This window comes from Enhydra lutris, unplaced genomic scaffold, assembly GCF_002288905.1.
Source record: "Enhydra lutris kenyoni isolate GAN:26980312 unplaced genomic scaffold, ASM228890v2 scaffoldscaffold78, whole genome shotgun sequence".
Classification (NCBI taxonomy): Eukaryota; Metazoa; Chordata; class Mammalia; order Carnivora; family Mustelidae; genus Enhydra; species Enhydra lutris.
Window position 1 is genome coordinate 3,911,303 of NW_019154162.1, and position 5,863 is coordinate 3,917,165.

A 5,863-nucleotide genomic window follows, 5' to 3' on the forward strand; every position below is an offset into this window, starting at 1 on the left:
AAGCAAACCCAGATCACACAGCAAGTCAATGGGAGAGCTAAGCATGAAGTCCAGGTTTTCTGGTTTCGAGCCTATGTCCTTTCCCCTCCCATCACCCTGTGCAATGAGTGCAAGGGTCAGTGTGGACACTGAGGTCCAACAGAACCCCTCATTGGACAGGCGAGCACTGCACCCATTTAAAAAAAAATCATGCATGTGCTTAAACAATCACATGGTGCAGAGGACTTCATAAGATTAATCACAATCTGCCATTTCATCTCTCCTCCTTTCTTTTTTTCTTTCTTTCTTCCTTTCTTCTTTCTTTCTTTCCTTCTCTCTATGCTGATTTGAGGAGTTTCTATCAATCTGTCTTCAAGTTCAATAATTCTGTCTTCTGTGTCCAATCTCTATGAAAGCTGTGCAATGAATTATTAATTTCAGATGTCAAAGTTTTCACTTCTGGAATGTCCACATGATTTTTCTTTTCATATTCCATTTCTCTGTAGAAAATCTCCAAATTTCCACCAATTTGGCCCACTGTTTTCTCTATCTTCTTTAATACATTGTGGCTCTGTTTGTGGGTCTACGTATATTGGTTCCTTTCTTCTTATTTATTGGTTACATTTTTTGCTTCTTTGCCTGTCTCATAATTTTTTTTAGGATGCCGAAAATTATTTAAAAGGGAATCATAGCAGCTTAAGATTGTATTTTTTTCATATCAGAAAATGTTTCCCCTTTCTGGTTCAATCAAGAACTAAGTTGGTATCAGCTGGTCTTTCAGCAGACATCGAAGGCCATAAAGGAGTAGAAGATACATTCAAAGTGCTGAAAGAAAAAAAATTACAACCAAGAATATTCTACCTAGAAAGTTTCAGAATAGAAGGAGAGATAAACAGGATAGGAACCAAAAAAAAAAAAAAAAAAAAAAAAAGAGAGAGAGAGAGAGAGAGAGAGAGATAAAGTGTTTCCCTGAAAAACAAAAGTTAAATTTCATCAACACTAAAACAGCCTAATAAGAATAAAGGAAAAAAAAATTGTTTTTTTTTTTTTAACATTTTATTTATTTATTTGACAGAGATCACAAGTAGTCAGAGAGGCAGGCAGAGAGAGAGAGGAGGAAGCAGGCTCCCTGCCAAGCAGAGAGCCCGATGAGGGGCTCAATCCCAGGACCCTGAGATCATGACCTGAGCCGAAGACAGAGGCTTTAACTCACTGAGCCACCCAGGCGCACCCCCCCCCCGCCAAAATCGTTCAAAGGAATTTTTTACATGGAAAGAGAAGGCCATGAGTAAAAGCAAAAAAATTAAGAAAGGAAAAAATTTCATAGGTAAAAGCAAAATACAGTAAAGGTGGTAGGTTAATCACTCATACAGCCAGTATGAAGGTTAAAACACAAAAGTAGTAAGATCAATTATATCTACAAAAATTAGTCATGGGATACACAAAATAAAAAGATGAAAAACATGACATCATATACATAAAATGTGGAGGGAGAAGTAAAAACTTAGTTATCTTAGAGTGTGTTGAATCACTTGGACCATCAACTTAATATAGACTGTTACACACATAAAATGTTCTATATGGACCCAATGATAACCACAAATTTTAGAAAAAGATATGCAAAAAATAAAAAGAAAGGAATCCAAGCATAACACTAAAGAAAGCCATCAAGCCAAAGGGAAGAAAACAACAGAAGAAGAAAGAGAGAAGAACTACAAACACAGCTGGAAAACAACAAAATGGTGATAATTACTTTGATTGTAAATGAACTAAATGCTCAAGTCAAAAGACATAGGGTGACTAAATGGCTAAAAACAAAAACAAAAACAAAAGCCATCTATATGCTGCCTATAAGAGACTCACTTCAGACCTAGACAATTCAGATTGAAAATGAAGGAATAGAGAAATATATATCATACAAATTAAAAAAGGCTAGGATAACAATACTTACATCAGACAAAATAGACTTTAAAATAAAGACGATAGCAAGAGACAAAGACATAATGATAAAAGGGTCAATCCAATAAGAGGATATAACAGTTGTAAATATTGATATATCCAATGTAAGAGCACCTAAATACATAAAGCAAATAGTAACAGACATAAAGGAAGAAAGCAACAATAATTCAACAATAGTAGGCGACTTAATAGCAGATCATTCAGATAGAAAATCCACAAGGAAACAGTGGTTTTGAATAAAACATCACATTAGATAAACCTGACAGATATATACAGAACATTCCACCCAAAACAAATAGAATACACATTCTTTTCAAGTGCATATGGAGCATTCCCTAGGATTGATCACATTAGGCCACAAAACAAGTCTCAATAAATTTAAGAAGACTGAAATCATATCAAACACCTTTTCCAACTACAACTGTATGAAACTGGAAATCAATTACAAGAAAAATCTGGAAATAATCCAAAAACATGGAAGCTAAACAACATGCTACTAAATGATGAATGTGTCAACTAAGAAATCAAAGTGGAAACCAACAAATACATGGAGACCAATGAAAATAAAAGCACAAGGGTCCAATATCTTTGGGACACAACGAAAACAGTTCTAAGAGGGAAGTTTATAGCATTAGAGATCTACCTCAAGAAATAAGAAAAATCTCAAATAAACACCTAAAGGAGCTAGAAAAGGAGAGCAAACAAAACCCAAAGCTAGCAGAAGGAAGGGAATGATAAAGATCAGAGCAGAAATAATGAAATAAAAATTAAAAACACAAGAGGGCCTGGGTGGCTCAGTGGGTTAAGCCTCTGCCTTCAGCTCAGGTCATGATCACAGGGTCATGGGATCGAGCCTGGCATCAGGCTCTCTGCTCAGCAGGGAGCCTGCTTCCCCCCCTTCTCTACCTGCCTCTCTGCCTACTTGTGATCTCTCTCTCTCTGTCAAATAAATAAATAAAATCTTTTTAAAAAAAATTAAAAACACAATAAAAAAGACCAATGAAACCAAGAGCTGGTTCTTTGAAAAGATAAACAAAATTGACCCACTTTTAGCATGATTTATCAAGAAAAAGAGAGAACTCAAAATCAGAAATGATGGAGAAATAGCAGACACCATAGAAACACAAAAGATTGTAAGAGAATATTATGAAAAACCATATGCCAATAAATTGGACAACCTAGAAAAAATGGATAAATTCCTAGAAACACACCATCTTCCAAAATTGAATCAAGAAGAAATAGAAAATTTGAACAGATTAATTACTAGTAATCAAATTGAATCAATTAAAAAAAACCCAACAAATAAAAGTCCAGGATCAGGCTTTACTGATGAATTCTATCAAATTTTAAAGAAGAGTTAATACCTATCCTTAAACTATTGCAATAAAATAGTAGAGGAAGGAAAACATCCAAATTTATTCTATAAGACCAGTCTTACACTAATACCAAAACCAGACAAAGACACTACAAAAAATGAAACAGGCCAATATCTCTGATGAAGAGATGCAAAAATCCTCAACAAAATATTAATAAACCAAATTTAACAATACATTTAAAAAGTCATCTACCACAATCAAATGGGATTGTGGTTGCAAGATTGCAAGAGTGAGTCAATATTCATAAATCAATCAATGTGACATATCACATTAGCAAGGGAAAGAACAAAAAGTGTACGATCATCTCAATAAATTCAGAAGCAGGGGTGTGGGAGGTTAGGTGAGCCTGGTGGTGGGTATTAAGGAGGACATGTATTGCATGGAGCACTCAGTGTGGTGCATAAACAATGAATTCTGGAATACTGAAAAGAAATAAAATAAAATGAAAAAGGAAAAAAATAAATTCAGAAGGAACATTTGACAAAATACAACATACATTACAAAATACAACATACACTCTCAACAAAGTGAGTTTAGAAGGAACATACCTCAACATAGTAATGGCCATATATGAAAAACCCCAATAACATCATACTTAATGGTGAATAATTGAAATATTATCATCTAAGATCAGGAACAAGACAAGGATCTCCATACTCAATACTTTTATTCAACACAGTATTGGCAATCTTGGCTGCAGCAATCAGACCAATAATAATAACAGTAAATAAAAGGAATCCATCTACATTGGTTAAAAAGGAATAAAATTGTCACTATTTGCAGATGACATACTATATATAGAAAACCCAAAAGACTCCACCAAAAATCTATTAGAACTGATAAATGAATTCAGTGAAGTTACAGAACACAAAATTAATATGCAGAAACTGTTCCATTTCTATACACTAAAAATGAGGTAGCAGAAAGAGAAATTAAGAAAACAATCCCATTTAAAATTATACCACTCTCTCCTCCAGCAATCCAAGATGCCAAAGGGAAAGAAGGCTAAGGGGTGGTCCCAGGCCTTGCTCTTGTGAAGAAGCAGGAGGTTCAGAAGGCGGTCAGTCCCCTGTTTGAGAAAAGACCCAAGAATTTTTGGCATTGGACAAGACGTCCAGCCCTAAATTTACCTCACCTGCATTGTCAAATGTCCCTGCTACATCCAGCTGGAGCAGCAAAGGGCTATTTTCTACAAATGTCTAAAGTGCTTCCTGGAATTAACCAGTCCACCCAGGTCCTGGACTGCCAAATAGCTATTCAACTGCTTAAGCTGGCCCACAAATACAGACCAGAGACAAAGAAAGAGAAGAAGTAGAGATTGTTGGCCTGGCCTGAGAAGAAAGCTGCTGGGAAAAGAGATGTCCTCACTAAGAGGCCACCTGTCCTTCTAGCTAAGGATAATACTGTCACCACCTTGGTGGAAAACAAGAAGGTTCAGCTGGTAGTTATTGCACATGGTGTGGATCCCACTGAGCTGGCTGTCTTCCTGCCTGCCCTGTGTCATAAGTTTGGTGTTCTTTACTGCATTATCAAGGGGAACACCAGGCTGGAGTGTCTTGTCTTCACAGAGGTTAACTTGGAAGACAAAGGAGCTCTGCCTAAGCTGGTGGAAGCTATTAAGACCAATTACACTGACAGATATGGTGTGATCCACTGTCACTGGGGAGACAATATCCTAGGTCCAAAGTCAGTGGCTCACATTGCCAAGTTGGAAAAAGCAAAGGCTAAAGAACTAGCCACCAAATTGGACTGAGTGGATGCTGTTGAATTTTCTGTAAATAAAACTAACAAGAAGTTGTCTTTTAAAAAATAATAAATAAATAAAATTACACCAAAATTAAAAAAAAACCCTAAGAATAAATTAAATCAAAAGGTGAAAGACCTATATACTGAAAACAATAAGATACTGATAAAAGGAATTGAAGATGACCAGAACAAATAGAAAGGTATGCCATGCCCATGGATTAGAAGAATTACTATAATTAAAATAAATGTCCATACATACCCAAAGCAATCTACAGATTCAATGCAATCCTTATCAATACAAACAGCATTTTTTACAGAACTGGAGCAAATAATTATAAAACTTGTATAGAGAGTATTATGCTAAACAAAATAAGTCAGAGAAATACAAATACCATATGATTTCATTCATATGTGGAATTTAAGAAACAAGACAAATGGGAGGGGGAAAAAGAGAGTGAGAGAGACAAACAAAGAAACAGACTCTTTTTTTTTAAAAATTTTTTATTCTTAAATTTTATTTTTTATAAACATATATTTTTATCCCCAGGGGTACAGGTCTGTGAATCGCCAGGCTTACACACTTCACAGCACTCACCATAGCACATACCCTCCCCAATGTCCATAATCCCACCCCCCCACCCCCCCTCCCCCCATCAACCCTCAGTTAAGAAAAAGACTCTTAACTATAGAGAACAAACTGATAGTTACCAGAGGGGACATGGGTGTGGGGATGGTTAAATAGTGCTTCCTGGAATTAACCATGGGGACATGGGTGTGGGGATTAAAGAATGCATTTGTTGTGA

At 35.9% G+C, this 5,863-nt stretch overlaps 1 pseudogene; it reads left to right on the forward strand.

Annotated features, from left to right (window-relative positions):
• The first annotated feature begins 4,294 nt into the window (after positions 1-4,294).
• LOC111160855 lies at positions 4,295-5,067 on the forward strand (annotated as a pseudogene).
• Positions 5,068-5,863: the final 796 nt, after the last annotated feature.